Source organism: Salvelinus fontinalis, chromosome 14 (genome assembly GCF_029448725.1).
Source record: "Salvelinus fontinalis isolate EN_2023a chromosome 14, ASM2944872v1, whole genome shotgun sequence".
Lineage (NCBI taxonomy): Eukaryota > Metazoa > Chordata > Actinopteri > Salmoniformes > Salmonidae > Salvelinus > Salvelinus fontinalis.
The window spans coordinates 31,112,618-31,125,874 of NC_074678.1; positions in this window are offsets into that span (position 1 = coordinate 31,112,618).

Sequence of the window (13,257 nt, forward strand, 5' to 3'; positions counted from 1 at the left end):
ACTGTTGGAAATTAATAAAGCCTGCCAAATTAGGAAGCGGTGAAAAAAAACATTGATACTGGTAGGTACACAAGTAGTTCTTATTTGAAAAAATCTTTGATATACATTACCTATAAAGAAATGTAATGTATACATTATACTGAATTGACTGCCAATATACTCAGCATACTACTTCAAGCACGTCTTTGTGTATGGACAGGTAGACCAGATGGCAACATCAATGAGGCTGCCACACTCCCCTTGAAGAAGAGTGGAGGTAGACTAGAGTGAGGGGACAATGGACCATAACTTGGACTATGGGGAACCACAAGAGGAGGAGGTGTTCTTTGAGAACTACAAGCCTCCCTCTCGGGACGCTATCACCCTGCCCAACTATGTTATCTATCTGTTCCTAGCATCGGTGGTGGCTCTGATCGCCCTGTACGCCATCATCAGGCACCTCATCAAAGAGCTGATTCATGACCTAGCAGGTACAGCTACCATTACACTCCCACACCACACTGAAGCCAACTGGATGCACTGTTTGTCTTGTGTCAGTCATCAATGAAATGACGAGAATATTATCAAAATATCATAATCAAATTATAAGAAATTATCATTCGGTAGCTGACTACAAACATGCTGATAGTCTTGATTTCACTGAATTGAATATCTCTGTTAAAAATAATTTTGCCATATTGTGTTCTCCCCACCTCCCTTTGTAGACTACCTGTTTGGGGTACAGCCTGACGAGGAGGTGGTTAACCCCTGGGAGTGTAAGGACAAGTTCCAGGTGGACTGGTGTCCAGAGACCAACGCTGAGCTGGAGGCTATGGTCAAGGCGGAGGAGATCCACTGCCTGATGGAGGGCAACAAGAACATGCCTGCCATCTGGGTCATCTCAGATGGACGTGAGCCACGGCCCCCGCGCACGGGCCCCAGGGTCGCCTTTGGCAGGATGAGCTAGCTACAAAGGGGCAGACACACAGACTCAGACTGCTAGGGACAAGGCTGGGTACAGCAACGTGGCAGATGCACTGTAAACTGTAAGCCAAAAGATATATACTGTGTTGTAATCATGTACTCATTACTGCATTACACAATAATCTCCACATGCTGGCAGCATGCCAAGAGCTTCATAAGTGACCAGTCCTTGTTGTATTGTTAGTGTTTAGAATAGGCCTTTAGATCTCCTTTTGAACACATGAAGAGGAAATGCTTTCAGGACTTTCAACTGTGAGCTATGTTGTTGAACACGTTTATTCCGTATGGTTTCCGATTTTAAACCATTTCTCTCACAAATACTCTTGTTTTCTATTTATTGCACATGTATTTTACACAATATTACACATTTGCATGCTATCCAGTAAACACATGGCATGATCGTTACTGAAAGCTGGTTTCAGGAACAAATGAAAAGTAATGAGTTTGGAGTGGACACACCTTTCAGGCAATAAAATCTGCTGGTATCATTGGCAACATGGTGCAATCTGGTTGCTCTCTGTGCTGTATACTGCACTTTGACCTCACAGGACGTTACCAGTCCAGAAGGAGTATCGTGACAGTGAACAGGTTCTACACAACACCAACCTGAGGCCTCCTGGGATAAACAAGGATTCATAATGTCTCTCCACAAAACTTTCCTGGTCTGCTTATTACTGGCTGTTTGTGTTAACCAGGCCCAGAGTGGTAAGCCAAACGGTAAGTCATCATCGTTGATCAATCATACTGGCTAGATATTGATGCAAAGCACTGTGTTTAACAACAGTTATGTCATAATAACCTCACCTTGCACCTTCCCTCTGAGGTCGGCATTATGTTACAGCTGTGAACACTGTTAGTCAGTACTAGCCAGCGATGCTTAACTCTTCGTTCAAATATCTTACATCATCATGATAATATACAGTCCACATACTACAACACTATCAATGGTGTGGTATCAATGAACAAATCAGAGTTTTCTGGTCAATACATAACTATTTATTCCTTATATAGGAGGCTTACGGCTCACTACATCCAAGGGTGGGACCCTGCAGCCTTGGCTTGTTGGTCTGGCTGCTGTAGTGGGATTCCTCTTCATCGTCTTCGTCATCCTTATTGCACAAAGGCTTTTCTTCAAGAAGGACAAGTAAGTACCACAGAGGTGATAACCTAAATGCACTGCACCTGCATATATTCTGTGTACTTACATGGTATTGGTGACACTTGTTGTAAAGTGGAATGACAAGGGTAAATATCTAAGCAAAAATAATCTCCTTAACCTTAGAGATCCTATTAAATTACTATTCTAATTCCTAATTCTATGTCCTAAACATTGTTTTGACCATTCAGTACATAAAATGATTTAGCTTATTGTTGTTCTGCTATACTATTGTCTTATCAGTGCTAGCCATCTGCCAAGGTAATATTCAGCCAGTGACTACAATGACAAGTCCACAGAGATGACCAGAGGTGCCTTGTGTAACAGGCACCAGCAACCTGACTCCAGTGGTTTAAAGTACTTTAGTAAAAATACTTTAAAGTACTACTTTGGTAGTTTTTTGTGGTATCTGTACTTTACTATTTATATTTGTCAACTTTTACATTTATTTCACTACATTCCTGAATAAAATAATTAACTTTTTACTCCATACATTTTCCCTGACATCCAAAAGTACTCGTTACATTTTGAATGCTTAGCAGGACAAGAACATTTTGAAATTCACGCACTTATCAAGAGAACATCCCTGGTCATCCCTACTGCCTCAGGCTCACTAAACATAAATGCTTTGTTTGTAAATATGTCTGAGTGTTGGAGCATGCCCCTGGTTCTCCGTAAATAAAATAAAAAACAAGTAATATGGTGCTGTTTGGTTTAATTAATATAAGCAATTTGAAATGATTTATACTTTTACTTTTTATACTTATGTACATTTGAGCAATTACATTTACTTTTGATACTTAAGTATATTTAAAACCAAATACTTCTAGACTTTTACTCAAGTAGGATTTTACTGGGTGACTTTCACTTGAGGCATTTTTTAAAACTCAAGTATGACAATTGGATACTTTTCCACTACTGCCTGACTCTTTACTGATGTAATATTTTCATACTTTAATATTTTGACCTCCCGTTGTCCTTAACTAACTTACCAGGATCTCACAAACAAGTGTATTTTCTTATGAAATGTTCAACTGCTGCAGTCCTAGACAGAAGGCTATCAAACTACACACGCTCATTGTAAAGCCCATGTTTTTGTCTTGCAGAGAGGAAGATGGTGGTTGGTATGAGAACCCTGCTGTAGAAATGGAAGCTGGAAAGGCCAGTGAGGTTAAACAAACCAGCCTATAGAGAGACCACCACTTCTCCTGCACATGCATTTCTTTCAACTCTATGATTGTCATATCCTATGTTTGTGCAATTAAACAAATTAAGAAAATATTGCCTGTTTACTGTGCAAACAAGATAACTCTTAACAGGATCTGTTTTATTGTTGGCAAAATTGTTTATTGTGCAGTCACAGTGTTGGCTGTATTATACTGTAATGAATGACATGTTGATGGTAACAATAGTGATTTTGTCTCATTTAGTAACCAATACTTTTACACTAACAGAAACTAGTGATTTTACTTATACTACCACTAGATGGAACTGGATTCTCTTTTTACATTTAGAACTCACTAGACCTACAGTACTACACAAATTGTTTAGGGGAGAGTGGAGTAAGTTGAGCCACCCTTGTTTCTAGGAAACCACACACAATTTGACCAAACATTTAGGAAGAGGTCATCATGTCACGGAGTCTGTGAAGGAAGAAACCACATGGAAAAAGTGGTAAGCAAGTCAGGTCCAACAAAACTGATTTTCACCAAGTCAAATGAATGTATTGTGTTAGAGGCTTCATTATGTATCTAAACCAAAGCAGATAATTTTAAGATTGTTCTATATCAGTCGGGGTCTCTATAAGCTTAACTGTGAGATCCTAAACCTAGCATGAAAGTGCATCCTTGGAGCTGTGTGGGCTAACATAGTCAAAATGTTTGCCATGGGGTAAGTGAGCCAATGGTTGAGCCAATGGCAAGTTTAGTAAATTCCCAGGCCTAATGCATGGCATTATCACTGGGATAGGAGGTAAGAACAGGGCTGTGTTAAAAGTGTTTTTTTAAAGTACAAACTGTTAGGTGTTAAACCTGTGTTAAAGATGCTTCAAAGACAAACAAGTTGTTGAATTGTGTTTGGGAAATAAAGATAGAGATGGTTTTAAAAAGGTAGCGGAAATATTTCATTCAGTACAGAAATGTATAGGCAGCTTAATTTTCCTGGGGTAAGTTGTACCAAGAGACCTCTTTTTTTTGGACAAGCTTTGTTTTCCAAATTGTAATGTTTACATGAATTCTATTTTCAGGGATACACAACATCCTAAAATATGTGTAGATATCTTTGTCAGAAATAATACTATATTTCCTTTGACAGTCATGCTGAATGTAAAAAATGGCTCAGCTTACCCCACTTTCCCCTAGTCAATTTCAAATTGAGAATAAAGTGGAAATTGTGAAGCTATAGCTCAAATGTATCTAAATACATGTACTACAATCAATGTTATTGATTGGTCATTTGCAAGTATATTTTCGCTGTCAGTTGTTGCAATTACATCCCAAAATAGAGAATAGGTAGTGTATATTCAACTGGCAAACCCTAGATTGGTATTAGAATGCATTTACATCAAAAATGCTTGCCATAACCCTAACCCCTAATTTGGCATAACATTCATATTAATTTTTGCATTACCCTGACCTCAATGAGGGAAATACCCATCTTTCCCTCATTTCTTAGGCAGTACCACAGTATGAGATGGCAATATTGATGTCCATGAATGCAAATCACTGGAGGACTTGAAATTAGGTCAATTTAGCCATCCTCTCAAATTGCTGAAGAGAGGATATAAAGGGTAGCTTGCCTTGTAGCTTAAAGTGGAACAATCATAGCTACAGTAGGCTGATATGCAAATAAGCCGTTTGCCACACAGGCCTGCAATCCTCTTTGAACTGGACTGTGATTACAGCCAGTAGCAACAGCGCGACTTTAGAACATTAGAACGCATTCGCCAAAAGCCACCTGAATAGATTTCTGCAAATATGTAAATACCATGGGAGTCCTCTTACATTTGAGAACTTCACAGTCCTATTGATCAAACAACCACGAAAAGGTAAGCGCTCTATTCCTCAGTTGCCTATGCACAAGTCAAGAACAACAAGATCAACAAACTAATGCCAGCTAGAGCTCATCCTTTTGCAGCTTGCCTGCCAATGCATGCCTGTCCCAACCCACGTTTTGACATCTGATGAGAACTTGCCTGCCTGCCCGCCCATTTGATCGACAACTAAGAGATATGCTAACTGTGGATAACAGTTGTTTAAATTCAGCATAGCTAGCTAGCATAGCGATTCACATTTCTTGCTAGCTAACGTTAACCAAATGACACCTGCATATCTCGCTGTAGGCAACGAACAACCATATGAGGGGAAATGTCCGTCACTCACCAACTCCTCCAATGACATGACATCCTGCCAGCACCTAGCAAGCTAACGTTAGGCTCCGTGTTTTTAGCTTGCTGTATATAGAATGTTTACATATTTAAAACAAAAGAGATAAATAATATTTGTCCAGCCTTTGCTGATATGCTTGCAGATGTGCATAATATGCTGCGACCCTAATAAAAAAGTATTTAATAAATCAAAATAACAAAAAGGTAGCTATAGGTTGTTGTAACATTTAAAGTTTAAACATGTTTAAAAAAGAGCTGTTCTCCATCGATCACCGGTGCAGTTGAATGCAGCGTTGCTGTATGGCGCGCTCAAAATGTATTGTAGTTGAGGTGTCAACCTAGGCTACTGCTCAAATGTAGTTGAAGTTGAATCCACCGAAGCAAGTGCATCAGGCTGTAATTTCATAAAGTAGATGACTCAACTGTTGACTAATACTTGCTTGTTTGTCCTATTTGGCCTGCGGGCCTTGTGTTTGACACATGTGCGCTAGCCTATTAGCCTATTAGACTGACTTCTGATCATTGCCCTTGCTAGTTTGATTGTACTGACATTTCTAGCCTAGTTACAGTCGTCCGTTTGTGTTCAAAATATTGAGTCATTGAAACTGAGTGGGTGGAGGCAGCAAACAATTTTCTAGGTAGGTATGATTTACAACCTGATAGCAATATATTTTGGACTACCAACGCATTTATTGGTGAATTATGTTAATCATACATTGAACTGCGTCCATCAATTCTGCCAACAATGCCTTTTACTGTACGTCATGGATTTTTTTGTCAAATATAACCTATTTTTAAAAACTTTTATAGGTTTTGGAGCATAAACTGGGTGTAATATTTGTGTTGTGGAGAAATGACCAGGCAGGAGACGGAAACCTCTCGTGCTCTACAATTCCCGGGCACACTAGTGCGCATGTGCATTTCCTATTAGGTGTAGTAACGTAACACTGTCGTAATACATCACCGCTTAGTAACAGCATAGTAACTAATATAAACAGATGTAGATCCCAGATACTACACTCCTCCCCTATAGTTTTTAACTCCCAGAGAACAAGGTAAATGTGTTAGGGAACTACTAATGCAATATCTGAACAATGTATTCTTAACATTTTTCAACTACTGGGTTGAAGCAGACTTTTCAGAGCCCAGCACAAATCCAGGGGATTATTCTGCCCCGAAGATGGAGTTTGTGTCCTAATAACTAACCCAGGTAATGTCCGTTTTCTTTCCTTTTATCTAGGACATATTAAAGTGTTTGTTTGTTTTACTGTCTGTTACCTTAAACAGCTCAACTCACAGGTCAAGCTTTTGAGGTGCCCTTCGCTGTCGAATAGGATATCTCCGCTCCTCCTGGGCTTCCGGTAGTGGGCCAGGTTCGGGTGGAAGGTCAGGCTCTGTCTCTCCCGTACGTCCAAAGTCAGGAGAATAGTCCTGGGGGTCGTTATTGTTCTTGTTCTCTCGGCGTTTCTCTGCTGGGGCGTTGGACCGTAGCAGATGATCCACATGAACGTTGACCTGGCGATGACCAATTTGGACTTGGTAAGTCAAAGGTCCTTTGCGTTGCAAGATCACACCTGAGTTCCACAGGCTCTTGGGGTGTCTGAAATCACGTACCATCACCCTCTCTCCCTCTTTGAATTCTCTGACAGTCTTTGAGTGTCTGTCATGAGCTTTCTTCTGCTGGTGCTTTGCCACAGTGCTTGACAAGTCTGGTTTCAACAATGTCAGGCGGGTACGTGGTTGGCGTCTCAGAAACAGTTCAGCTGGTGTACATTCCGTTACTGTGTGTGGTGTGTTGCGGTAAGTAAACAGGAACCGGGGAAGCCTTTGGTGGGTGGGCACAGACTGAACCTCGAGTCTAGTCCAGGCCTTCTTAAAGGTTTGCATGGCTAACTCCGCTGCTCCGTTTGATGCCGGATGGTAAGGTGGTGACCGGATGTGCCTTACTCCATTGTTCTTGAGAAACATTTCAAAATCGTTTGACGTGAAAGGAGGGCCATTGTCCGATACGAGCTCCTTGACTAGTCCAAAGGATGCGAACAGGTGTCTGAGAAGATTGATGGTCTTCAATGGTTGGTGCTGACACGAGGATGTCGTCCATGAAGCACACAACGTTGTCTATACCGTCCAAGATCTGATCCATTGTGTGTTGGAATATCGCTGGAGCTGTCGAGATTCCATAGGCCAAGCGATTGAATCTGAATAGCCCCTTGTGTGTATTGATGGTCAGATACTGTTCTGACTCCGGATCCAGCTTCAGTTGCTGATAAGCGAATGCCAGGTCCAGCTTACTGAAAACCTTCCCACCAGCTAGAGTGGCAAACAGATCTTCAGCGTTTGGTAGTGGATATTCCTCTGGTAGTATGCGGCGATTTACTCTGACCTTGTAGTCACCGCACATTCTGACGGTCTTGTCTTTCTTTGGGACTACAACAATCGGAGCGGCCCAGTCGCTCCTCGCTACTTTCGTGATTATGTTATTTTTCTGTAGGCGGTCCAGTTCCTTCTCTACTGCTTCCTTAAGAGCATAGGGAACTGGACGTGGTTTGTGAAAGATAGGCTTGGTTCCTTCTTGCACTCTGACTTTTGCTGTGAAGTCTTGTATTTCGCCGTAGCCATCTTTGAAAAGTTCTTTGTGCTTCTCCAGCATGTTAGTGAGTGTAGCCTGACTCACTGGTTTGTCCTTTCTCAGACTGAAGATTTCTCCCCAGTTCAACTTGATCTTTTGTAGCCAGTTTCTGCCTAGCAAGGCTGATTTTTCTCCTTTAACAATGACAAGCGGTAGCGTCCACTCCTTCCCCTCATACCGGACTGGTACCTGGATCTGCCCTAACACAGGAATAGTGTCACCAGTGTATGAAGAAAGGCGGATGGACGCTGGCAGAAGAGGTCACTCTTTCAGTTTTTCTTTGTAGAGTCTTTCTGGAACCAGAGATACAGACGCTCCGGTGTCCAGCTGCATTTTTACCGGTTTTCCTGCTAACTCCATGTTGAGATAGATTCCATCTTGTTGTTGTTGAGCTGTGTACACTGTGGACAGTTCCAATACTGTTTCAGTTGTACCTTCCTCTTCTTGTGCTGTGTCTAACACTTTGTGCGCTCTTGCTGTGCGTTTTGAGGCTTTACACACTTTCTGTAAATGTCCAACCTTTCCACAATTGTGGCACTTTACATTTTGGAATCGACATTCACTGTGCTGATGATTATCTCCCCCACATCTGTAGCAACTTGGCTTAGAACTTTGAGATGTGGGCTGCTTTGTTCTTGTGTAACCTTGAGGACGGGACTGAGAAAAGTGTGACTTTTGTGAGCCTTTTTCACCACGTGCATCACTGACCTTGTGAACACCTTTCTGACGTTCTGCATAGTTCAACTCCACTGCTTTTATTGGTTCAATGAGACCTTTCAGCAATCCATACTCAGTTGGACCCAAAACACTGAGAAATACATCTGCTTTCTTTCCATCCTTGATTTCATTTGCAGCCAGCCAACGCTCAAAACGCTCCAAATAGGAATCAAAATCCTCTTTTGTAGCCTCAAACTCTGGTACTCGACCAATGGTTGCCATTTTCAGTTAATTGTTCAGTTTCCTTATTCCTTGTATTCCTTAATTTTCATCTAATTCTTCACTTCAGAAGTTTCTGCAATTACTTCGTTCACTGCACTCATTTGTAATAATGTGTTACGTTCCTTCTTCCTTTCCCCCCCCCCCCCCCCCCCCCCCCCCCTTCTTGACAATATTTCTCCACTGAGATCGCCTAATTTCAATGGGTTCAATGAGTTTTTTTTAAAAATTTAACCACCAGAGGGCAGTGTCGCTATTCTGGACTCCAATAGTCTTGCTACTTGGCAGCTCCTGAACACTGTACCTGCTAGCAGTGCTTAGCCTTTTTTTACTGGCGAAAGAAAATAAAAAATAACTGACGAATTACGTAATTATTTTGAGTTTCATTACTCACGCAACATTCTTCCCTTCAAGCAATGTCCGTTAAAGAAGTTTAATCACCTCGTCGCCACTGTAATATTTGTGTTGTGGAGAAATGACCAGGCAGGAGACGGGAGTACAGTTAGTTTTTGTTTAGTCAAAAGCTCTCGTGCTCTACAGTTCCCGGGCACACTAGTGCGCATGTGCATTTCCTATTAGGTGTAGTAACGTAACACTGTCGTAATACATCACCGCTTAGTAACAGCATAGTAACTAATATAAACAGATGTAGATCCCAGATACTACACTGGGAATTTGATATTTTTGCTGATTTTATGATTATCTGTTTGTTTCATATCTGCAAAGTAGTTAAAACCCTGCCAGTTCCACTTTAAAGAGTATTCAGCATATTCAGGCCGTCTGTTCCGGAGTTCAGGCTCTCCCTTTTTGTCCAAAGGGCCACCACAGTGCAGAGAGTATGTATATTGGATCACTGGCACTCTTCTCCCTGGATCCTGTGTATTGTAGGAAATGGCTTGTTTAAATTAATTCGTACATTGGGTGGGCTTGCGTCCAAGTGTGAATCATCAAGAAGCCAGAGTGCCAGAATGGAATGATTAACTGGGCTTTGCATTATATTACAGCTCTGAAATCTACAAGTATATGTATAAATTCAGTGCCCTACAGCATGAGGTCGAATACTCATGTTGAATGGCAGCCCTGACAGCTTAAATGGTTCCAGCACAGTGATGATATATGTTATTTTTTATCGATATTTCAAATTTTATATTCATCAGGTTTCCAACCATCCAAATACCAGAGAATGCTCAGATCTTTGGCACAATAAAACTGATTCACTTGATATTGACATAAATCAGTGACTTGGTCATGTTGTAAGATAAAAAGTCATTTAAAAGTAGGTGTTTGCGCTGGAGACCAATCCATTGTCTATTTCTCTATTTAAATTGAGCCTGCTGATTTTTAGAGGCACATAATCAATGCCTACTCTCTGATTACCCATCCATGGGGTTAACTGCATGTGGTGTGAATACAGTTTGATGATGTTTTCACCTTCAAATATAAGCAACAAATCCATTTTATAATTGCAGGATAATCATCATAACAAGACCATCTGCACTCTACAGTGAACCACCTGACCAAAAGTTACTTTAAAACTTGATTGCATGTTAAGATTACAATGTTACCGTCATTACAATTTCTCACCATTAGGTGTGACTCAATCCCACTGCTCCAAATGTGAAATGACAACAGTCTGTAAAGGTAAGCTTAAAAGTTAGACAACGAAATATAGACAATGAGACTTTATTCATAATGCATCTAGATAAAAAGACTATAAGACCAAATTTAAAGTAAAGAATGAGCAAAATGGCCTAGAACACATTTTTTTGAGAAAAGCATGGAAAACCTTGAAATTGTTATTCCTGTTTGACTTCGGTATTACATTGATCCCTCTGTGGAGGAAAAAGAGTGACATAAATCCTGACTTTGCCTCCTTCTCCAGACAGCTTGCAGCACTCCAGTGGCCAGAGAGAAGACAGGAGACAGCCTGAAATAGAAGCACTCACAAATAGACCCATTTAGAGCCACATATGAGCCAGGAGTCCATGTCAAACTTTAACTGGGCACATGGTGGGCTGGTCCTCAACCACAGAGCATGAGGATACAGCAGGGGAAAGCTGTGCAATCCAGAACTTGTGGCAATCTAGAACTTGTCAGCGAAGCAGAGGGGTTACACGTCTGCCCTTATTTAGACCACTACTCCCAACGGACAGAAACAGGGCCGAAACCAAATGATTTTTAAAAATGGTCCAAGAGGATCCACTTTTAGCTGAAAATGTCTTCTGCCTTAGACTCTAATGCTGCTTTTTATGAATCAAGCAAGGCTAACATGATCTTTGCTAAATGTTTTCCAGCCTTGACTGGTTTGAGTTCTGAACATTGGCTAGGCCTCCTCGGGACATTAAACAGAGTGGCAGCATGACAGGTTTCTGCGGGTGGAGCTTTTCAAAGTTAGTTGAATTTCCAATGTGTTATCACTATGAGTTCAACCATCTAAAAGCACAACAATGGAAAAACAATGTTTGATTTTGGTTTAATTGTCACCCAAATGTCTGTCACTGTGCTTTCAAACATTAAGAAGCACAGCAAAGTTCAAATGGGAATCCAATGTCAGATATTTTGTTTATTTATACAACAGATGGTGTTATCACTGTGCTTTATCTAATAGCAGAACCAAATGACCTGGATTGCAGTTGAGATTACATTAAAAGTACATGGTGCAGGGCCTCCCGGGTGGCGCAGTGGTCTAGGGCACTGCATCGCAGTGCTAACTGCGCCACCAGAGTCTCTGGGTTCGCGCCCAGGCTCTGTCGCAGCCGGCCGCGACCGGGAGGTCCGTGGGGCGACGCACAATTGGGCTAGCGTCGTCCGGGTTAGGGAGGGTTTGGCCGGTAGGGATATCCTTGTCTCATCGCGCTCCAGTGACTCCTGTGGCGGGCCGGGCGCAGTGCGAACCAAGGGGGCCAGGTGCACGGTGTTTCCTCCGACACATTGGTGCGGCTGGCTTCCGGGTTGGAGGCGCGCTGTGTTAAAGAAGCAGTGCGGCTTGGTTGGGTTGTGTTTTGGAGGACGCCTGGCTTTCGACCTTCGTCTCTCCCGATCCCGTACGGGAATTGTAGCGATGAGACAAGATAGTAATTACATGGTACTTGGTACATGGTGTACATGGTGCAAGCGATCAATGCCGTTTGAGATTCTACGTAGCAGATTATTACATCAATTGCGAAGATCTCCACAGACCTGTGATGACCTATGCATGCTATCTTGAACATGCTTGCTTTATATGATTACATAAGAAGATATTTATAGTTACAGTAACCTCAAAATGTGGCCATGGGATGTGTTACTCATTTTAAGGTTAAATGTTACATTAGTTTGTAAGATAGCCTCCATTTATTTAGTGCTATTTAGTGTATTACAAATGTAATATTGAATTGTGTTTGCTTGACAAGCAACCAAATATCAACATTTAAAGGAGATGTATCTACTGCTTGGATAGTTCCATCTGAGCCACTGGCTTAATCCCATTCTTTAACTTTTATTTTTGGTTGAGTTGGAGACGTGAATCCAACATATAATTTGCGAATTTGTGGACAAGTTAATTGGCTAGTTATTGTATTTCAGAAGTGATACTGAATTGTGTTTGGTTGTCAACGCAACCAAATCTCAACATTTGAAGGAGATGTATCTTCTGCTTGGATAGCTTCAGATGGAGACATGAATCCAACATATCAATTATAAAGTTGTAAACAAACTGGAATTAAAACCCAGACGAAGTCAGTGGCACAGATGGAACTATCCAAGCAGAAGATCAAAGTCTGGCATTCTCTGGATTTATTGTACATTCAAGACAACTGGGAACTCTGAAAAAAACAAGGTTGAATCATGATGACGTCAGTGATCTTCAGGTCTTAGCTCTAGAAAGAGACCCAAGTTCACGACTTACAATTCGAGTTGGATGACCGTTCAAAACTTATTTTCCAAGTTGGAGCTCGTTTTTTCCAGAGTTTCCAGTTGTTTTGAACTCACTGAAGTCGGATTTCCCAGCTCTGAGTTAAATTGTTTTGAGCGCGGCAGAAATCATGCTGGATTGACAGCATGGCCAATGCTGAATGTTTATCATTCTAAGATTGGAAAAGAGACCCTTAAACCCAGACTTGGGACCATACACCCACTCCACTAAATAGCAGGCTAGTGATTGCTTTGCAATGCTTGTAGTTAGTCACTGACTCCTTCCAAACCACTCAT